Genomic DNA, 24341 nt, shown 5'->3' on the forward strand with positions numbered 1-24341 from the left:
GTCATAAAAATATAAAACAAAATAGAAATATTTGTTGATGAACTTCAGTATATTGTGCACATAGATGCTAAGATTTGACATCACTGGCTTATGTCACAGAATGTGAAAATTCCATTTTAAGAGAGACCCCATGAAGGAAAGTCAGCTGAGATGGCCACATACCAGTATGTACATTTCCTTTGTACAACCAACTTTGTTTTATCATTCATAGTCTCGGGGATCAAACTGTGGATTAGCATATCAGAATATATTGAAAGGTTTTTGGATTATTTGAGATAGTCTGACATGGATTTCAGGCTCATAACTGATCAGACCAGCATTCCATGTCACACAGCGGCCATTAATTGCACAGAAGGTATCTAACATTCTTCACTTTATAGTGGCCAATTAGATGTATCCAGGACAAATATATAAGAATAATAGTACTCTCTGACTATACTCCTTTGACGTGGCTCTTTTGATTCTGGAGCTAGCAGTCAGCTAGGGCATTGATCCAAAGGCCTGGAGGCAGGAAGCCAGATATTGTTATTAAAGAATTGGAGGTTCTTACTCCCCCTCCCCTTTCTCCTTCAGACTTTATTTGATGGAATACAGTAGCCAGAGCTGCTTCAGAGCACAAAAATATCTCACATAATTGGCCACTTTTTGGATAGGCAAGATTATTGTAGGGTGATATAGCAGCCTGATTCTCTCCAGAGAATCATTGCATTTCAATTTAGCATTGCAAGTATAATGCTAAATTATACCAACTGGAGTTTGTGGGATTGCTTCCTATTGTGTAAACTTTTCCTTTTGTTTTTATATGGTATCTGTAATCTGTTCCAATGCTGATACTTCAATTTCATTCCACTATGACTTAGCAGAAAGATTAAGCTAACTTCTGCCATGTCACAAAAGTAGTGAGTTACCCAAAAAGAATCTCTTCAAACAATGAGTATATTTCTGAACTCTTCAATTCGGTCTCCTCCCTCCTTCTAGTTCAAGGCCCAACAGCAAGAAGAATATGAAGAACCTCAAAGCTTAGTTATCATTTTGCAATATTTTGATTTGTCTCTGCAAAGGCATTGCATTTGATTGTGGATTTGATTATTTTTTTGGTTTTTTATTTTATGAAATCTTTAAAAACATAAGATAAAAAATCCAGAAGGAACAGCAGGAAAAGCAAAAAATAATTGTATTTTACAAGTATTAAATTCAATAAAAAAAATTCAAAGTAACATTAGTTTTTCATATTAAAATATTTTATAACCTCAGATCATTACTAAAATGAAGATAATATACAATAATTAACCATAATAACCAGTATAGTATACATTAGGAATCAAGATGAAATATTGTGAGGGAGGAGCTGATGTTGCGACAACACGACAGTCGATATTTCTGCCGCTGGACGGTCCTTTTGGACCTAAACTGTCCCGTAGAGACGGTGATAGAGAAGAGTAGGTCCTGCTGATCTCAGGGACACCGCAAAGTCCCTGATTGATCCAGGAGAAGCTCTTTTTTCTGATGACAGAAACGCAGCCTTTGAAACTGCTGAAGTTGGGACAGCTCCGTAATGGAAGGAAAGCGGAAAGAGAAAGTGTGTTGAATTGGTGAGGAAATTTTATTGTTAGAAAAGAGACTACCTAAAAAAAAATCAAAGCCAAATTAAAATTGAAGAAAGAAGAGAGTAAGAGGCGAGATTAAGCCATATTAAACTTAGTGTGTTCTCTTTTTTTAATTTTTCTTTTTATGGATGGAATTTTTGCAAATGTTTCCTATTTTTTAAACTGAATGGGTTAGTTTTTCTTCTACTTTTTATTTCTTTTTTGTTTTACAATGCTGGATTGGACTGTTTTTCTTTCCATTTAAGAATTTTTTTCTTTAAGTTTGGAATATAAAGAGGATATAAAGAGGAATATAAAGAGGGCTGTAACAACAGAGGGAAAAGAAGTAATTGCCACTTAGAGGCTAGAGGCTTGGAAACATTGTTTTTTTCTTTTTTCTCTTTGATTATTTGATTTACCCTTCAAGGCTTTTCAGCTTGTTTACTGAGAGTGATAATAGGAAGAGCACAGATTGTTTACACAGGTGCTCTTCAGGAGTTTTATCAGCAGCTGGACTGGAGTGAAGACAAAGCCTTGACTTGAAAGATTATAATGAACTTGCTTGAAATCTAACAAAATGTTCTGAACGCTATAGTGGCAGTATTTATAAGTTGGAAGAATGACACAACATGAAAAAGATGAAATCTTGACATTGCAAATGATTATGTTTGAAATTCAAAAAATATTAGTAGTAATAGAGAAAATCAAGAAGAGAATGGCGAATGTAGAACACAGAACAGTAAAATTTGATGGAAAAATTGAAGATGTTTATCAAATGAAGAAAGTGGAGGACAGAGTTCTAAAAACTGAAGAAAAAATGAGCAAAGAGACAAGAAAATTGTTGATATTGACAGTAAACTGAGCATGGTTGGAAATGGCAAGAGTGGAATATGGAAAGGGGAGATTGATGGACTGGAACTCTACCCCAGATTCCAAAGTATAGAAGAAGAAAAGAGAGAAAAATTGATGGAAGTAAGGAGAGAAATCTTGACAGAAGCACCAGTGATAACCAAAGACAAGCTGATGGAAGGAGCAGATGGAGGGTTTTGAGTTTTCATAAGGTACGAAATGAGCAACAAGTTGCGAAGAGAAGTCCATACAAGACTTACCAAGAAAGTAACCAGAATATTAAAGCTACAAATGGCAAGAGACATAAGAGACATAAGACTGCACTACTTCTGGAAAGATACAAGTAGATGTAATGAAAGTTTATAATAAAAATTAAGTTAAACTTAGTTAAATTTAAAGTATTATGTATAAAATGTTATAGTCAAATAAATGAGTAATGATAATAATCTGTATGTATACATGTATGTGTGTGTGTGTGTGTGTGTGTTAGGCAGAAAACCATATTTTTAATGTTGCCTTTTTATATTTGTGTGGTATTTGTGCTGATAAATAAAGAGAGACTAGTATAGATCTATTTCAAGCTATTTAACTCTCATCAGCTAGCCATACTCTTATTGGGAGCCCAGGTTCAAATCCCAGTAAGGGTATGGCTAGCTGATGAGAGCTAAATAGCTTGAAATAGATCTATACTAGTCTCCCTTTATTTATTTATCAGCACAAATACCACACACACACACACACACACACACATGTTTGATAATATGAAATTTTATATAAACTGCAAATGGAGACTATGAGAGGAGGCTTAAAATATTTGTTATTAAATACAACCAATTTTTGTTTAGAACATGTTATAAAGATATAATGTCATTTGATGATTTTAGGAGGAGCTAATGGAATGCCATTATATAGTTTTACTTTAAATCTAGAATATTTCATATAAAAGGATGTAAAAACAATCATAATTATAAGAATTTTATAGGATTGATGATATGAGAATTTGCTTAAATTGTAAGAGGGGACCACTGTGAGAAAACACAAAGCTTTGTATGTGTTGAAATGAGTAAATTGACTTCTGAAATCAGAGATTAAATAGATAAACAATGTTATAGGATATGGGATTTATTTTATTTGTGGTTAGATTAAAAACATGGAAACGTAACCTATCAGAGTAAGTACAAGAATAATTAAATGATATAGAATATAACATAAAAATATTTTATTAGAAATAATTGAGATGATGTTTTGAATTGCGATGGTGCAAATGATCCCAATACTTAATATATCTTGTGGAAAATGAAGAATAATGGTGTTAGTCAAATAAATGCGATATAAACGAGTTACAATAATAGTAATGTATATAAATATATTTGATTTAAAAATATGTGATTTGATATGAATTGTAAGAGACGACTATGGAAGGGATGCACAGAAATCTTGTAACCAACTGACATACTTTCTATAATTTGTAATGGAAGATGGTTTTATTTTTTTTGTTCTGTCTGTTTGTGTTTGTTTAAAAATAAAAAATAAAAATGAAATATTGTAATAATTTCTAACTAGATTAAAATTTATACCCTTATTTTGCTTGGCATAAAATAACTTAAAATGTTAAAGTGCTCTTGTTAGAAGGAACCCAAACACTGGGTGCAGAACAAGCTTTTATGTGGAATTATAATCCAGGAAACGTTCCCATGTTGAACTGAATTTTATATCAGATTTGCTTTTCAAATATGGGGTTATTTCTGACATTGATGCATACTCCCACAGCTGAGTTTGCCATTCTTCTACAGAAGGGATTAGACATAATTCCCAGTGAAAAGCAGAGAGACTCTAGCAGCTGTAACTGCAGATAAAACCGATCTGGTAGAGTTTGAAAGAATATGAGGTTTGCTCAAAGTAATAGGGAAAAAACAACAACACAGTAGGTTGGGAAGAAAATTTAATGTTGTTGTTGCTGGTGGTTTTAGTGGACCTTTGAAATCACCAAAGGTTTCTGCTTGGGTTTGACAGAAGGTTGGAACAAAATTAGAAAGCCAGCCTTCCGCTGAGAACTGAGGTCTTTGCACACAGCTGCAGCTCTTAAAGCCTTCTTTACCCATCCTCACTTTTGCACAAACAACACTGCCAGGATACCTGCTGCCCTGTTTCTGAACTCTAGCTTGCTTCCCTTGCCTCTGTTTGCAATCTTTCTGAGGGGGGTTGGAGCAACTAGGGAAGGCCTCTTGCCTTCTGGAGAACATCCATTTCCATTTATGCACAATATGCTCTCCTCTGTCCTCAGTGGGGCTCCCCATTCCAGCTGTCTCTGCATCCGAGATTGATGCCAAGGAGTTCAGGCACTATGATAGATGGTCACTGGCAAAGTGAGCTTGACCATAGGTTATCGCAGGCTCTAATTAAGGAAAGACATGGGCTGCTAAGTCAAGGGTCCCTGGCACTGGTGACAATAGGGCAGCAGCCTCCAAGATCGCAGCAAAGGAAAATGGATTCCTTTGAGTGATTGCATGAGGCCTGGATTAATGATCAGGAAATGAGCTATTATGGTATCCTCACTAGCAGGCGGCTTTATAATGCTCTCACTGTGTTGTGCTTTTCATTGGCATGAGCAATTTTTTTAAAAGGCTCAGTGTACTGCTATGTTTCTGCCCACGAAATCATGGTGGCAACTAGTTCTATTTTGTGCCTCCTCTTAATTTTCACTGATTCGGTAATGTGCAAGTAAGTTTCACTATCTGCTGGTTGCTAGATTGGAAAGCACCATTGGGAATCAGATTCATCATATTTAGAAGCACAGACCCACTGTGTCGAAGTGAGTTTAAAGCATCTGCCTGCTTTAAATGAGAAAGTTCTTCCAATATGCATTCGGCGTCACAGTTTATTCAAACCATTGCACAATGTCATGTCAGTTCCTTGTATTTATGTATGTAGATATTGAGATTGCACCACTCTTCAATTCATCTGTAAAAGCATTAGTTGTTGGGCTTTTCTTGCAAAACCACTCATCTGTGATGTACTTTTGAGAAGGACACGTTATGCTGGATTGGTGCAGAGGGAACCAATAAAAGGAACTGTCTTACAAATCAACGTAATACAATATCATAGAAACTGAATAAAAATTAGAGCTGATGTTTTGCAAATATATGAGGTGTGTGTGTGTGTGTGTGTGTAGTTGTCATATATAAGTATGGAAATGGTGTACAAAGCTGACCTTTTTTGTTCTTTTTGAAAGCTAATATTCTCTTTTTTCTCAACTTACTTCCTAGGAATAAATACAATTATTTTCGCTATATATGTATAGGCTTATTCATGAAATATTTAAACTATATGGAAAGCAGCTATGTGTTTCATATTCATGAGTCTTCGTATTTCGATCAAAAATACTTCTTTCAACAGGAGAAATTTATCTCCCTCACATAAAAAAAATAAAATAAAATGGCTGTTGCCCTGATGGCACTTCCTGCATCCTGTTCCAACTGCTGCATCCTTTTCCTGAATGTCATGTGAGCGGTCTTACCCTATCACGGAGAGAGCAGGAGGAGGTCATGAGCCACATATCATCGGAGGCTGCCAGTAAATAAAAAGATAACTTATCTGATGTGGCTGTAGGTGATGACATCAGTGAGGAAGAGCAAGTGATAGCAATTTAACTGAACAAGCCAGTGCTGTTGGAGAACATTCTGCAAAATTAATGGAAAAGCAAGCAATTTTAAGCACTGTCACAATAATAACAAAACAGAATGGTTGGCTTGATTGGAAGCAGCTTCACTGCTGTTATTTGATATGTAGTAAGAATATTGTAACAATATCAGCTACCTATGCAAAATATTAGTATTAATATTAACAACAACAACAACAATAAGTGAATGCAGCATAATATGTGAATGCAGCAAAATCACACAAACTGATTACAAAGCTAGACACGACTGAGTTGCTAAATTAATCCAGTGGCCCTTATGTAAAAAATACGACTTACTTGTATCAAAAAAGTCATGGGAGCACAAAGTGGAAAAAATTACCAAAAATGAGAAGGCGAAGATCTTGTGGGACATTTTTTGGGGCTAATGGGGCTAACAGCCCTCGCCACTTCTGGACATCTATTGCAGTCGCGAGGAGTGCGTGGAGAAGAGCGCGAAGTCCAGTGGAGGCAGGATTCCCCCCCCTTCATTGGAAAAGAGGCGGCTGTCAAGCGCATTGTGTGTGTGTGTGCGTGCATGCGCATGTGCGTGCATGACGTGTGTGCCTTCCATAGCATGCCCAACACCTTCGGATACCCACCAGGTCACCCACCGAGTGGCAGAGAAATCTGGCTTCAGCAAAAGGAAAAAAAGCCATTTGAAATTAGCCCACTCTGCCGCTCTGCTAAAAAGGTGGGAACCAAGGCCAAGAGATAACAGGACAACTAACCATATTTGGTTAACCCCCAGAGCGGTAAGAGGCTGAATTGGGAGCTATGTGAATTGGCTTGTAGGACACAGAATGCCATGATCATAGCATTTATTGGGCACCGGTTTTAGTTCATAGAATATATCTACATATCTATATCTACAAATATAATTGGATGGGATGTGTGTGTGAGAGGGAGGGGGGGGGGGAGAGAGAGCGAGAAAGAGAGAAAGTAAGAGATAGGAAGGAAGGAAGTGGGAGAGATACACACAAGAAAAGGAAGGAAGGAAGGAATGGAGGGAGAGTAAGAGAAAAAAAAGAGAGAGACAAATATAGAAAGAGAAAGAGAGAGAAAGAGAAAGAAAGCCTGCATCATGGTGCAGGGGGGGGCATTTTCACCCTCCCCAGGCTCCAGAGGCTTTCCCCAAGACTTTGGAAGGGCAAAAATGACCTCCCCTGGACTCCGGAGGCCAGAGACAGGCCCATTTCCAGACTTACTAAACTTCGGGGAGGCCTGTTTTTCATTCTCCCAGAGCCTCCGCTCAGGCCCTGTACTTATATGGCATGATGAATGGGCTGCGTGGGAGGGGCAAGGCGGGGTGGGCAGAGCCAGCCAGTCCTTCCAACTACTGGTTCAGCAAACCAGATACAAAATTAGCAGCCGGTTCGTCCAAACCAGCTGAATCTCACCCCTGGCCTTCTCTCTCTGGCCATTGCCCTCCAGGGCCCTTTGGCATGGGCGTAGTGCTCTTGGTAAAGGACGCTAAATCTTTCTTTAAAAAATAGGATTTTAGAACTGTATAAAGAATACTGATTTAAACGGTAGAAGAGAGAAGATTCTGCCAGATGTGGGGTTACAGGTTTTGTCTTCTGGGTGACACTGATCATAAGGGGACAATTGGACTCACTCATTATCATCTGCTACCTCCTGTTTCGTTCCGTGCTCCATTTCCATAACTGCAACGTGTCAAACAGACTATTTTGGGATATGGGGTTTCGTGTGTTCAGAAACACCATAATAGACAAGTCACAAGTGTGAACCTGTTATTTGGACAACGTGACAGATGGCTGAAGATACTGTTGCAAGCACTTGTCTGCAGTTACACAACCCCAATCCACACCAGCTAAGGAGAACTATTGATACACATGCATATGTGGAGAGAGCCAGTTTCATCTAGTGGTTAAAGCACCAGGTTGGAAACCAGGAGATTGTGAGTTCTAGTCCATCTTAGCCATGAAAGTCAGCTGTGGTAACTTTGGGCCAGTCACTTTCTCAATGCATAACATCAGGCTTGGACGACAATCAATTCCTGTCACACCCAATGGGTCAACAATCAGTCGATCCAAAAAGTAACTCCTGCGTTTCTCCCTGAAAAATGCAAGGAAAAAAAAAGGAAAAAAAATGTGTTTGTGTGTGAATTAAAAAATTGCTTCTCTTTTCAGGTACAATAGATGAAACAGCCTTATTTCTACAATTTTTAGTTTGTAATATTTGCTTCTAGCTTTGCTTGCTGCAGTTTTTTTTCTGTTTAATACTGATTATATTATAGAATAGTATTTATGAGTTTCATTTTTTTTCCTATTACAATCTTTTAGTCATCTCCAAGATTGTACTGTTTTAGTAAATCCTAAACAAAATATGCAAATGAATGAGTGTGTTGGATCCTCTGTAATTCTAGCACTGTCTCAAAGGTGACCTATCTGTGGAAAACAGATGCCAGAAAGAAATGATGAAGAAGGGTAGACAATCCCAAGGCTCTTTGTTGCATTCCCTGGAGCTCTTTCTGAACAAAAGCAATGGTGTTGTTTCTAGCCCTTTTGACGTGGGAAGCTGATGAAAACCTTTATGTAAATAGCAATAAAAACTTAATTAAAAAACTCCAATCCTTGCCCTTGGGAAAAGAAAAATCTGAAAAACTCTAACTGACTTATGCATGACAGTCCAAGCCACTCAGCATCATTTCTGCACACATTGAAGTCATCTCCTCTTTGGTTTGAACAAGCCATTGTGCATGGGATGGCCAAGATCTCAGAGGAGAAGTGAAGCAAAGCAATACCACCATTTGATTCTTAGAAACAAGGGGGTTGGGCTCCTTCACTGAGCAACTTTGAGAACTATTTTATACATTGTACCGCTAACCAGAGCATACAAAATATTTGCTAGACCAATTCTCGAATAAAGCTCATCTGTCTGGGACCCGCACTGCATATCGGACATTAATACAATTGAGTGAGTCCAGAGATATTTCACAAGAAGAGTCCTCCACTCCTCTGCTCACAACAGAATACCTTATGCCACCTTGAAATTTTGGGCTTAGACAACTTAGAACCGGGATGGTGAACCTATGGCACGCGTGTCACAGATGGCACGTGGAGCCATTTGTCAGGGCACGCGAGGCGCTGCCCTGTCAGCTGGCCAGCACGCATGCGCCACTAATCTAAAGTAGAACATCCAACCATTGGGATATCAGATTCCCCAACAATGGTCTGCAGAACACAGGCTGGAAACATTGTTATTGTGCATTTGTGAATTTCCAGTGTTGCTTGACTTGTTATGGCTGGAAGAAAAATATTGTTCTAAATGGATTGTGCCCATAGTCTCAAAGCAAGTCTTGTGTATTTTGAGAGCCCATTGCAGTCCTGTAAGAGGCACCTGTGATTAAAGTTAGACACTACGGTATTCTGGCGTCAGCAGTACAAGATCTATCTGCAGGAGAAGACTTACGAGCCACACAATGTCAGCGGCAGCTTCAGAGAGCAAATGATAAATGTGTATGTATGTGTTGTTATCTTGAGGCATGAGTGTAATGCACAAGATAGCTAGATCAACTTCTGTGTCTTTGAAAATAACGAGGAGTCTCCTCCGAATGCCGTAGATATCAGAGGTCTGCAGCCTGTATTTTAAATAGTCTGCTCTGGCTATCATAAAAACACCCAGTCAGCTTCATCATTCTTGCTGTGAGCCAGGGCTGAAAAAATATTTCCAATTCCTAGGCAGCTGACATGGAGTGGAGCTGCATTATGGCAGGTCAGGCTATTTGTCCATTCGGACCAATACTCTTTTTTCTGAGGAGCAGCGAGAAAACCTCTTTTTCATCCCCTGATACCTGTCCTTTGATCATCTCCTGCCCAACACATGTGATGGAATTAGGGTGCATTGCATAAACCAGGGGTGTCCAAACTTGGGAACTTTAAGACTTGTGGACTTCAACTCCCAGAATTCCCCAGCCAGCTATGCTGGTTGGGGAATTCTGGGAGTTGAAGTCCACAAGTCTTAAAGTTCCCAAGTTTGGACACCCCTGGCATAAACAGTATCTGCTACCCCTGAGTTGCAATCCCTTCTATGTGGGAACAGAAGAGAGCATATCTAGATGCCGGCATCAAAACTGGACACACATGATTTATTCTCTGATAACCAACAAGCGGAACAATGCTGGCCAGGGGACTGCAGTGGGGCTTTTGTAGAAGAAGGCTTCTTCCTTCTAGCAGTGATGTCGGAAGTAGAACCATTGCTGTGGCTCCTACGATTGCTCAGTCATTAGAAGCTGAGGCATCAATTGTATTTTTATCCTAAAAGGATGATTTCATTCATAAAATGCCATGTCGACCCTTACAGGAAGCCAGAGAAAACTCTATTACAATATATTCAATCTTCTTCTTAGATGTTTAATCAATATGAGACATTTATTTGCTATTTTTCACATTGAACTTGGACCCTCACTCTTTCCTCAGTTCTATGTAATTTTCCTTGATCTTCCTGAATTTAATGGCAGTCTTAGCTTCAATATTTCCTTGAAAAGGAAATTAAGTGTTAATTAGACCAAATGTAAATTATTTTTCCCTCCCTCCCTCTCCCTCCCTTCCTCTCTCCTCAGTTGACCAGGAACTTTTTTCCAAGAGCTTTTTGAAGACCTAAGGTAAAGATAAAGGTAAAACTTCCCCTCGCACATATGTGCTAGTCGTTCCCGACTCTAAGGGGCAGTGCTCATCTCCATTTCAAAGCCGAAGAGCCAGCGTTGTCCGACGAAATCTCCATGGTCATGTGGCCAGCATGACTAAACGCCGAAGGGGCACGGAACGCTGTTACCTTCCCACCAAAGGTGGTCCCTATTTTTTCTACTTGCATTTTTACATGCTTTCGAACTGCTAGGTTGGCAGAAGCTGGGACAAGTAATGGGAGTTCACTCCGTTATGCGGTGCTAGGGATTCGAACTGCTGAACTGCTGACCTTTCTGATCAACAAGCTCAGCCTCTTAGCCACTGAGCCACCGCATCCCTTTTTTTTTTGAAGACCTACCTCATTTTAAAAAAGACCTCTGAAAGTTTTACTAGATATTGAATGTGTATAAGAAGGATGATTTCCAAGGGAGCAAAGGCAAAATAGCAAAGCTGCTTCTGATTTCATCTTCCTTGAATATGAGTGGCCCAAACAATCAGTTGAAACGAATGGGGCCATCAGCACTCGTCTCTTACAGGGGGGATTCATTTGACAGAGTTGAGATGTATGACCATTAAATTGCTTGCAGATTTGACCTGTGTGTCCATAATAACAATAATAAAAAATACCTGTTGGGCTGTACGTCTGCCAAATCTTTCAAAGGAATTCTTCCGTCAAGATCTAATACATCATGTAATCTTGTTATAGCAGATTAGGACATAACACAATATAACATGACACAACACAGCAATCCTTGACATATTGTTTCAGAAATTTAGCAAACAGTATCTTTTGAACCTCTCATGTTATCAGTTTGAATAATGAATGTGATTCCTCCCACATTTCTCACAGCAGTTGGAAGTGAAATGAAGAGGCAATGTGGTGTAACTAGACATATTTGATTCTACCTCCTGACACAAGATAGCTGTCATGGCACCAGAGGATAAGATGTTAGTTGATACCAACTTGAAGCACTTTTTTTTGAGTTCATAGAGTTTGAAGAGAGTGGAACTTAATGATGGCAAAAGCACAAGAATCATGCCTTATCTCGTTTTACTGTGAAATATTTTCTGTGTTATGTCCCTTGGTTCAGAAAATAATAGACACACTGGCATATTCAGCAAAACCCAACAATTTGCACATCGGGGCGAAGGATTTAAGGAATGGTGATACTTTAAATTTTAACTAACCCTAGAGGCCAACCTTTAGTCACATTTAATTGGAACTGGAGTTACCTTCTGCAGTATACAATTTGTTGTCTTCGCACATAACATTTTTCGGACATCCTACATCAAATTTTCTCGTTTTCCATTCTGGCACCTCAACATAAGCAAACTTTCAACAATTTTGGATAAGTGAAATATAATACACTGAATCTAAGAGCTACTCAGAACAAATTTTCATTTACCTTTAGAATATTCCCATTCTAAACTACCTTACGGTGCTATGTTTTTAGAATACAATGGTGCAAAAGTAATGTGACACTGAATTTTACTTGAAGATAAAAATGCTTAGAATTGCAGACTTCCTTGAAAGCATGCTTCCTTGTAATATAGAAGGCCTTTAAGATCATTTCCAACACTATGACCAAATGATTTATTGATTGACTGAATATAATTATGAATTGCATTTCTCATTTAGCAGGTGCCTTAGGCAAAATGTTATAAAAATACCACTTAAAAACTTCACAAAATTAAAGAATAAAAGCATGGATGATCAGGGAAAATGGATGTCTACATAATTTTAGTTACTGAAATAGAGAAGATGATGATAAAAACAAAAACAAGAGCTATGACAAACAAAACCTCATATTACATTCTAATTCAAGGTATTTTGGGAGACAAATCTAAATCTTCTCAGGTCTCTAGGTGTATGTCTGTGGAATACTTTTACAAATAGCTACAAACTGATCCTCTGTATAGGTTTTGTACTGTATGGGTCACAACTGATGTTGGGCAGCAAATGCTGAGGGAGTTGATTTCTCCTTGGAAAATGGAGATATTATATGTAGGTGTTTTCTTGTAAACTGCTCTTGAGTGTTGCAATCAAATCCATCCCCACCTCTTCAAAGAGCTGCTATGTTTGCTCTTTGAAATGGATATTGAATTATGCACTATATCTCCAAAATCTCAGAAGGGGTTGAGGTTTAGAGGTCCAAAGCAGGGGTTAGTGTTGGATCAAGAGATCTACTGTATATTCAGATTCACACTAAATTGTGAAGGAAGCTCGTTTTGTGACATCCTATTTCATAGAATTTATGAAGATCAAATAGGGAACAAAGTAAAGATGGAATAGACATTCATGCCGTATTCTATACATGGGTTTGTGACACTTCATAAGAATATAGGTTCAAGAGAATTTGTCACTGGCTTTATGCAACACGCTGTTCCATTAATCATGATTAACAAAGCATAGAACACAAAGCCAAACTATGATGGCTTAATGTGATCATTTAGGTTACACAACATAAGGCATAATGTGGTTTTGCTGGTTTTGGTTTAGTTTACGTAGTTTTTAAACCATGGTTTAATTTTAGCATGCTATGAGAACCAAGGCTATATATAGGTGTTTCGTTGTAAACTGCTATTGAGTGTTGCTATCAACAAATATGTGGTCCTGTGTGTGTGTGTGTATTCAGCACAACAATCAATACAATGAAATAAATTTGAATGCTCATGCTGAGAATCAGCTCAGTGGTTATATTTGTCACAACTTTGCTAAAATCTCCTGAAGACAGAGATAGATTTCAGATATTACAGGGCAATTCATTGTTCAAATGTTATTGAAAAACCAAATCTGGGCATGGGCCTGTTTAAAGGCAATAATTGTATTGCAGCAGAGATGTATTTTCTTTAAGCCTAGAAAGTAAATTTTGTACTGTCATGTGGTGATGAATTTTCCCTTTTCTCCTTTCCTTTCCTTCCATTCCCTTTCTTTCTTTTCCCTTTCCCCTCCCTTTCCTCTCCCTTCCCCTCCTTTCCTTTCCTTTCCTTTCCTTTCCTTCCCTTCCGTTACCTTTCTTTCTTTTCCCTTTCCCTTCCCCTCCCTTCCCCTTCCTCTCCCTTCCCCTCCTTTCCTTTCCTTCCCTTCCCTTCCCTTCCGTTACCTTTCTTTCTTTTCCCTTTCCCTTCCCCTCCCTTCCCCTTCCTCTCCCTTCCCCTCCTTTCCTTTCCTTTCCTTCCCCTTCCCCTTCCCCGTCCTGTCCTTCCCTCCCCTCCCCTCCCCTCCCCTTCTTTTCCTTTCCTTGACCAATTTGCCTGTGGTGGAAATAGAATGTTTTCAGCTATATAATGCAGGCTTCCAACAAAAGATAGCTTTAATAGATCATCTATTCTAACACACTTTCATTAAGTATGAGCTAAACAAACACCCTGGAATTAGCCATTCAGCTAGCCCTGTAGCTTCAACTTCCTTTCAGTTTTAATTCTTCAGATAAACTCTCCAGCTTTACATCCATCCCCTGGGGCAAACATTGAAGGTCATCTAATTTAGCAGAGTGAAGTTTAATTTTCCAAAGGAAAGGATTATTAATTTGCCTAGATTCCTTTTGCTGCTCTTTGAAATCTCCAAACTCTGGTGTGTTGCCAGCAGATCTTCAATGAGCCTATGCCAGACTTCGCATTGGGAGAATCCCACTACCCACAGCCCTTCTCTTCCACACACAGCAGCTCCCAAGAGCTACGAACGGAACTGGCAGTGACACAAATGACACTCTTCCACTTGTATCGATATGGGTCGCTTTGACTTAGCACTTTTTCAGGCAAGAGACACAATGGGAATGTCTCACAACATTCCAGCTGTACGTTTTTCAAAAGGGAAAACAAATCCTACACCATGCTGTTTGATGGTGGAGAAATATAGATTAGCCGGGAATCAGCATTTTATATTCAGTGAGATTTACTTTCAATTCAACAGGCTGAAGAATCTAACAAAGTACAATACAATACAATAGCAGAGTTGGAAGGGACCTTGGAAGTCTTCTAGTCCAACCCCCTGCCTAGGCAGGAAACCTTATACCGTTCCAGATAAATAGCTATCCAACATCTTCTTAAAGACTTCCAGTGTTGGGGCATTCACAACTTCTGGGGGCAAGCTGTTCCACTGATTAATTGTTCTAACTGTCAGGAAGTTTCTCCTCAGTTCTAAGTTGCTTTTCTCCTTGGTTAGTTTCCACCCATTGCTTCTTGTTCTACCCTCAGGTGCCTTGGAGAATAGTTTGACACCCTCTTCATTGTGGCAACCCCTGAGATATTGGAACACTGCTATCATGTCTCCCCTAGTCCTTCTTTCTCTTAAGCTAAACATACCCAGTTCCTGCAACCGTTCTTCATATGTTTTAGCCTCCAGTCCCCTAATCATCTTTGTTGCTCTTCTCTGCACTCTTTCTAGAGTCTCCACATCTTTTTTACATCGTGGCGACCAGAACTGAATGCAGTATTCCAAGTGTGGCCTTACCAAGGCCTTATAAAGTGGTATTAACACTTCACGTGATCTTGATTCTATCCCTCTGTTGATGCAGCCTAGGACTGTGTTGGCTTTTTTGGCAGCTGCTGCACACTGCTGGCTCATAGTTAAATGGTTGCACAGGTAGTCCTCGACTTACAACAGTTCATTAAGGCACTGTTTGAAGTTACAACAGCAGTGAAAAAAGTGACTTACAACACCTTTTCACACTTCCAACCATTACAGCATCCCCACGGTCACATGAATGAAACTCAGCTGCTTGGCAATCGACTCATATTTATGACTGTTGCGATGTCCCCAGGGCCATGGGATCACTTTTTTCTGACCTTCTGACAAGCAAAGTCAACGGGGAAGCCAGATTCACTTAACAACCAGTAACTTAATCACTGCAGTGATTCACTTAATAATTAGGGCAAGAAAAGTTGTAAAACAGGGGCAAAACTCACTTAACAAGTATCTCTCTTAGCAGCAAAAAAGTGGGCTCAATTATAGTCATAGGTTAAGGACTACCACTAGTTTAGGAAACCAAGTTGTGTATAGGGATGCTATTTCACAAAACTGTTTCACTTAGAATTACTGAGTCAGCTTCCTGAATTTGCCTTTGAACCTGTTTCTTCCCTGCTCAAAAGAGTAAAAGTAAAAACCAATTCTTAGTTAGGATGGTAGAAGCGAGGCAGTGGCGGGATTCAAATTTTTTTTTTTTACTATCGGTGCTGTGGGTGCAGCTTGGTGGGTGTGGCAAGGGAAGGTTGCTGCAAAATCCCCATTTCCTCCCAATCAGCTGGGACTCAGGAGGCAGAGAATAGATGTGGGCGGGGTCAGTCAGAGGTGGTATTTACCGGTTCTCTGAACTACTCAAAATCTCCGCTACCAATTCTCCAGAACTGGTCAGAACCTGCTGAATACCACCTCTGAAGCAGGGTCTGCAGTAGGATATGGCAATAGCAAAAGGTCTGATTCCTTGCTTTTCTCTAGGACAGGGGTGTCCAAACTTGGGAACAGCATGGCTGGCTGGGGAATTCTGGGAATTGAAGTCCACAAGTCTTAAAGTTCCCAAGTTTGGACACCCCTGCTCTAGGACCTTCCATTTCATTGCTGATTCCTGTCCTTCAGCTAACAATCTGGTTTTCCATCCCTTGCAACGTGCTCAGCTCAGCATGTTTTGGCTATTCTGTGTACTCCTGAGTTTCTCTCTCTCTCTCTTATTTTCTTAAAGCTCTTTAAATAAATTTCTCGAGCCAATAAAGTACATCTCCCTCTTGAGCATGGAGTGCGACCAAAGAAATGGCGTTGGCAGCTGTAACATTGGAAATAAAGGGAAGAAGTATGTCAGCCACTGGACTATTGCTGCTGCTGTTTTGAGTCTCAGCTATTCTGATCCACTTCTTTCTGTCCCCCCCCCCCCCCCCCACTCTTCTCTCCTCATTGCTAGATTCACGGCCTGCTTTTCCTCAGGAGCTCAAGTAAGGTTATGGAGGCATCTTCTCCCCCTTCTCCCCCACACTTATGGTTCTGCTGAGGTAAATTGATCAGAAAAACAAGGACTGGCCCAACGTCTTGCCTAGATTTGATCCCACTCTGGGGTACAAATGATCTTCATTTAATGACCACTCTTTCAGGGACCATTCAAAGTTGTGATGGTGCTAAATTCCAACCATTGCAGGGCCCTTGAGATCATTTGACATCCTTGCTTAATGGCCCACAGTGATTTGCTTAATGACTGGCAACCAGGACTCCTGAAATTGCTGTTGCTAGGCAGCAGGCTCATGCGATTCCTAGCTTTATGGTTGCGTTGCTTAGCAATGGCAATTCCACTCTGAATTGCCACATAAACCGAGGACTACCTGTTGAAGCTCCTTATTTAGATGTGGCTAAATCCCAAGGCTGTGGACACGGTGAGGTAATCCCCCATCTGTTGATTTCCTAAGACATTCTGATCACAACTAGCAGAAGATACCCAACCTGAACGCAAGGAATCCTCCACTCCAGAGAAGCAGATATTCTCTTCTTATTTTGAGATAGGAAGGCATTCGATGTTAAAAGCAAGGAAAGCAATTAGAGAATGTGAGCGGCGGGGAGTCAAGGAACGGGAGGGGGGGTCTGTGATGCAGGGAGAAAAAGAACACAATCCATTAACCTAAAAGCTATGCCCAGCCTCGCAAGTACAGTTCCCCGATTCTTCTTGTGTTAATCTGCAATATGAAGACAATATTGCAGATAAGTTTGTATCTGCAGGGATACAAAAATGTGCAGAAACAGCTGTTTAGCATAAAATGAGCGCAAGAGTGATGGCAAGCTGTGATATGATGATGACATTATTAGAAGTCTATCTTTCTGATAAACAACACAATAACAGAAGCAGACGGTGGAATCATTTATTATAGGAAAAGGAGGATAGGATGAATAGGAGAAATATTGGCTGGTAAGTCTGTCGGAGTGCTTCCCTCTCACGCAGTCTTGTTTCCAATAACATAAATACCCATATTTAATATACAATCCCTTTCAGAACTTGACTCCAAAGTATACTCTGGGGAGTAAACTTTGCCACCCCAACTTCAGCCCCTCCTCTGTATTTTTTGTGTGTGGTATTTTCTCTTTAGATAGGTTCTTCTATTTTGTTCACCTATTATATAACAGGCTTTTTTTTTTAAAAAAAGGCAAATCTATAGAAGTTCTAGCAGTGTAGTTCTAACATTGATTATTAGTTCAGATGTGAAAACTGAATTCCAACAATTGAATTCAAAAAGAGATGTTATTGTTGTATTAAGTTGAATGGGTTTTTTTCAAAAGAGAAATGGAAAAAAATGTATGTCACTCCATGAGGGTTGTTGAAATATAATTCCTAGCGAATCTAGACACATGACTAATCACGAGAATCTACATTCTGATTCTTAACAAAAAGCTAAATAATACATTATCTGTTTGCAGTTCTAGAGTCCCTGGAAGGAGATCCCATAGGATTTAGGGACTTTCCTCTCCTGGATGGTACAGGACACAAGGCGATATAATCACAGTATGGACCACATGCAGGACTAATTGCTCATATGGTACATTTGTCACAGAAATGGATTTCCTCTTTAAATTCTCTTTCATTGTTTTTGCTGTGGAATATTCTTCAGATGTTGTATTAATGCTTGCATATTTGTTGAGGGCACTTTCCTTTTTTGATACTGTTATTGAATATGCAGTCCTGCTGGATTATAAAGTCTCTTACCTGCCAATATATTTAATTGCTGACAGATGATGGTTGGTTTTTAGGAGTTGATATGACTGCTCAGAGTTACCTTGTAGTAAGATGGGTGGTCAATAAATCTAATAAAATAAAATCAATAAAATAATAAAATAAAATATAAAATAAAATATAAAATAAAATATAAAATAAAATATAAAATAAAATATAAAATAAAATATAAAATAAAATATAAAATAAAATATAAAATAAAATATAAAATAAAATATAAAATAAAATATAAAATAAAAATAAAATAATAAAATTTAATTAAAAATAAAATAAAATGTGGGTAGATAGATGGATACCCATGAGTATGGTATATTTTTAAGTCTTATCAGCTTACATGGGGACATCTCTTCAATATTATTCCCATAACTTTCAACCCTCTGTGGTAGTTTGTAATAAGAGCAGGCAACCCAGTCAGTTTCCATGCTGAAAGTTGGACATGAAACTGACTTTTTCAGGCCCTAGACCAATACACGCCGGCTTTCTAGGTAAATTCCTCAAAGGGCTAGAAGCCTTCAATTTCATATTTGAAAAAGCCCCCTTTCTTTCTGATCCCACCAAAGTACATTGATAGCCACACACAAACTACAAAACAAAAATGGTTATTTTCCTGTTATCCTGTTATTCTGTCTGTGAGGTGGCACGCGGAGCCATTTGTCAGGGCACGCGAGGCGCTGCCCTGTCAGCTGGCCAGCGTGCATGCGCGCGCTGGCCAGCTGAGTTCACCTTTTTAAAAGCCATGTTTCGCCCTCCCCAGGCTCCAGAGGCTTTATAGGAGCCTGTGGAGGGTGAAAAGAGTCTCCCCTGCCCCCCCGGAGGCCCCCCGGAGGCTTCAGGGACCGTCCGGAGGCTTCCCTGAAGCCTTCGGAACGCTTAAAACCACCCTCCGAGCAAACCGGAAGTGACTTCTGGAGCCTGGGGAGAGCGAAAAAATCATGTAAAAATGGGGGGGGGGTGTCGCACGTTGTGGGCGCATGTACACTGGGGGTCGTGCGTTGCATTATGGGTGCGGCACGCCCACACACGACCCCCCTGTGCTCCCCCCACTTGTGGCACGTAAGCCAAAAAAGGTTCGCCATCGCTGGTATAGGATCTACTGCCATGGGGATGGGGTTGGACTAGAACACTTCCAAGGTCCCTTCCAACCCTGTTATTCTGTATGGTATGTTCTATGATGGACCTTTAGGTAGGCACACACAGGCTTAATGGTAATAACAGCTCTTTATTAAGTACTGCAAGTGAGAACAATCCAGCAAAGATTGAGTCTGACAGCAGCCCTTTTATAGAGAGCTGTCAGACTCTTCAACCAATAGGATTAAACCTCTGTTCCCACCGGAACAGAGGACCTTATTGGGAACCACTGTAGTTAGAGCAAGTATGTAACATTCCTCCCCATTTGGATGGAACAATCCTACTTGTCACGTAGTCACGCAGGTAGGTGGGCTTTTGGGTAGCTCTGCCTGACCTGCACAGTTCAGTAGGAGGGGTTTCCTTGGACAGGTTGGACGGACCTATTTGCTCCACAGCTCTGCTTGGTGGAAGCTCCTGGAACCTTTCACAGGCCGCGGCTGGAGAGCGGCTGGAGCTTCTAGAGCCGGTTCGCTCGGAGCTTGCTGCGGGCTTGCAACATAACCAGATAAGTTTCCCTGGTTGTCTAAGAGTAGAGTTGGAAAGGTGGCCACGGAGTTGGTCAATATGCCTTCTCCAATTCCTACTGTCCTCGAGCTCTAGGAGGTAAGAGCAAGGGCCGGTGATGCCTATCACTGTGGCAGGAATCCACAGAGTTCCCCTGGCGTAGTTGTGGGCGTATACCGAATCCCCTATGCTAAATGTCTGAATCTTGCTTGTGGAGTCTGGGGGCGATGAAGCAGAATAATTGGGGTATAGCCAGTTTAAGTGGGACCTTAGCCGGCAACCCATGAGAAGCTCACTTCTAGGCCCAGGGCTTGGAACCAATTTAGTCCTAGGAGGCTCTGCAGATTGCTGCTGACCACTGTCACTGGGAGTTTCCCACTGAACTGCTTGAACTTCACCTGGAAGGTGCCTTGGCCCACGATGGGGACCCAGTTTCCCTGGTAATCGCATAGGCAGATGTCAGGGATGCGAAGATGCTGCTTCTTTAGGCTAGGGATAGCCTGCTTTAGGGTAGACCATGGCATGATGGTCAGTGATGACTCAGTGTCAATCTCCATCTCACATGGAGAGTCCTCGATGAGGACTGTGACCTTCAGCTTTTTTGGCTGCTTGGTGTGGACTTGGCCAATTAACGTGTGGTAGGTGACTCTATTGTCGCCCTGTGAGTGCCGTGGCGCTTCTGCCAGGCCCCTTGGTTGGGCCTTTGTTGGTGGTTTGGTGCGCTTCTAGGCTGCCAGGCAGTGGCAGGGAATTCGCTCCGGCACACCTTGGCGATGTGCCCCTTTTGCTCGCAGCGCTGGCATGGTGTCCTCCGCAGCTAGCGCAAGGCGGGAGACACGGTTTGAATTTGTGCACCGGTTGGGCATGGCTACTGCGCATGCGACAGCTGTCATCTTCCTCGCCTTTTGAGCTCTTGGGCTCTGCAGCCTTGCAATGTTCACATGTACTCTTTCGCGCGTCTTGGGAGCACTTTGGCGCTGCAGAGTCTCAGTAGATTTGATGGCTGATTCAGACGCCCTGGTTTCGTCCAAGGCGATCTGCAGAGTAGGTTAGATTTAGCGAGTAACCTCCTCTGTAGGTTAATGTCCTCTATGCTGCAAATTATGCGGTCCAGAATCAGCTCGTCCAGGTCTCAGAATTCGTAGTACGCTGTGGCCTTGTGGAGCGCCACAATGTACTCATTAATCGACTCGCCCTCTTTCTGGTTTCTGATGTTAAACTCATGCTGGCGAACGTGCTTGGACAGCTTGGGGGCATAATGGGTCCTCAGCGTTTGCTGGAGCATGGACTAGGCGACTGATTGCAGCGGTGTTGGCTCAGAGAGGTCTTTCGCCATCTCAAACACTTCCTGGCCATAGTATCTGAGGAACATGTTCTTCTTGCAGCCTTCAGAAAGGCCCATGAGGTCGTTTGCCTCGAGGAAGCAGTCAAATCGTAGCATGTACGAGTCCCAGTGCTTGGTGACTGGGTGGGGCGTGCATGGCCATTTTGTGTTCTGGGGGCGTTTTGGAATCTTGCCGCTCAAAAATGGCTGCTCGAAGCCGTGCCGAGCTCTGGGCTGGATGTACTTGCTGGATTTCTACGTTCTTTTTGGTTCGCCTAGTTGCTTTCCAATCCCACCCTCGTCGCCAGTGTTAGATTGGGTAATGGATAGGCACACACAGGCTTAACGGTAACAACAGCTCTTTATTAATTACAACAAGTGAGAACAATCCAGCAAAGGTTGAGTCTTACAGCAGTCCTTTTATAGGGAGCTGTCAGACCTTTTGACCAATAGGATTAAACCTCTGTTCCCGTCAGACTAGAGGACCTTGGTGGGAACCACTGTAGTTAGAGCAAGTATCTAACACATGGGATCCAAGTCATTTAGGGTTTTAAAGGTAAGGAGCATATTGAAATCTGTTCTTGGATTTCAGCCTGAAGAGTGGTATAGAGAAACCCTATATTTTGTATCTTATCAGTTATAGAAATTACTAGCCTTGCCACTTCTGACAAAATACATTGTTGGGGTTTGGATTGAATCCCAGGTGCTGTTGCGGCAAAGAGTTGTGTGCAGTGAGGTTGCTAATTCAAGCTGGAAGAAAGACGAGAGAAAGCAGAGGACAAAGTACCAGGTGTGTGGGATTCATGGCCATCCAGATGTTGCTGAAATCCTTCTAAGACTCACCCCAGGGGCATGCTGGATGGCTCTGTTGGGAGATCTGGAAGGCTTCGGCTTCTGCCTTCCTACTAAGATAAATAAATGACTAGGTCCCAGTGACTGGAGGGAGAGTTTTAGGCCTTGAAAGCTGGGGTAGAGGAATGAATAAGTGATATTGTGTAAAGGAATCCTTACTTCTTGCATTAACATTTACTATGAGAATCTATAAGCTTAATAATATATGGTGGCTGTGCTGTTGCTTTTCCAGCAGTCTCATTCTGACTTGAGGAATGCAGCAGTAAAAATAGAAAGACTTACCATTTCCTGAGCAGATGGTGACTAAAAGGAAAATTGCTCATTTACTTAACCTGCTCATCAATAAAACACAGTTTGCTTTAAATGCGACTTCAGTTTCTAGCCCCTGCATGCCTTTATGGCGTAAATCTCTGTGTTCTTTCCAACAGCATTCAGTCCAGAGACCTTCCGGACAAGGCAAGCATCGCTCCTGGGACAACGTGAGGATTAGGCAAGCAAAAACAGCTGGCAATTGAAAGCACCCTATTCATAAATGACATTATCTTGGATTATTTCTGGGAAAATATTCAGATGGTGAATTATTAATACTTATTTAATGTTGCGGTGAGAAGAGCTCCTGTTCAGGAGATCAGCCTATCAGTCTCAAGGTCTCCCAAGACTCACTTCTCTTTCCCCTTCTTCTTTCCACTGATTTTTTCCCCTCTGAATTCATATTATTTTCATACATTTGCAAAACCAGGGTTCGGGCAATCCTCTAGCTAGGATTCTGCCCAGTTCAGCGAACCCCCAAATGCCACCCCGGCTGGCCATGCCCCCCTCCCCCCTCCCAAGAGTCTCCACACGGCCCATTCATCATGCCAGGTAAGTGCGGTGGCTCAGGGAGGGGGGAAATGGGCCTACCAGAGGTTCTGGAAGTCTGGAAATGGGCCTGTTTTCGGCCTCCGGAGCGCCTCCGAGTTCAGGAGAAGCAGCTTTCACCCTCCCAGAGGCTCCGGGAGGGTGAAACATGTCCCCCCCCGGATGCATGAGGTTGACCAGGCCATGAACACCATGGCCACACCCACCCAGTAACAGGGCAGTGAACCCTTTGCTGCAATTTTTGAAGCCCATTTCTTCTGTTCAACACAATGCTGTTTCTTTAAGTGGAATATATGGTGCTATTATATTTTTGTTCTTGTTGGAATGTATATCACTTATAGTTGGCTATATGACTGAAGCATATAGAATTGAAAGAAAATCATGATGGCATCCCAAGCCTTCGGTTACTTGTTGTGGGAGATGCCATTTTGGCTAAATAAATCTTGCTTCAGAAATGAATTTTGTGACACAATGGTATAAACCCGTGATGGTGAACCTATGGCATGCAGAGCCATATTTGCCAGCACGGCAGCCCTCAGCTCCAGCATGCATGTGCGTGCTGGCCAGCTGATTTTTGGCCTTCTGGAGGGCCAGGGGAGGTCGTTTTCACCCTCCCCAGGCTTCAGGAAAGCCTCCGGAGCCTAAAGAGGGCAAAATACAGACTCAATGGGCCAACCAGAATTTCATTCCCGAATTTCCTGTTGAGCCGTTGGGCCTGTTCTTTGCTCTCCCCAGGCTCCAGAGGCTTTGTTGAAGTCCAGGGAGGGTGAAAATGGCCTCCCCCAGCCCCCCGGAGGTTCAGTCTTCAGGAAAGGCTTCAGAGCCTGGGGAGGGCAAAAATCCCCCCAGCGCGGGGATCACGTGTGCATCCGTGCGGGGGGGGGTTTGTGATGTTGCTCGCACATACGCAGGTCATTTCTGCAGATGCTTGCACATACACAGGTCATATGTCATGTGCAGGTCATGTGCGCAGGTCACATGCGCAGGTCATGTGTGCATGCCCAGGTGGGTGGGCACGTGTGCGCGCTTTAGTACGCATGTGCTCTAGTGCGCGCGCACACACAGAGTTTTGGCACACTTGGACTTCCGGTTCCGGCGGCTACGGCGACAGGCAGATCGCTGCCTGCTCCAGCTCTCCCGGTGGGCTTCCCCCGCTTCTGGGGGGGCACAAGACGCCTTGGAGGGGCGTCTTGCCGAAGGAACGGCTCGCGG

This window comes from Natrix helvetica, assembly GCF_964273705.1.
Source record: "Natrix helvetica genome assembly, chromosome: 1".
NCBI classification, from domain to species: Eukaryota; Metazoa; Chordata; class Lepidosauria; order Squamata; family Natricidae; genus Natrix; species Natrix helvetica.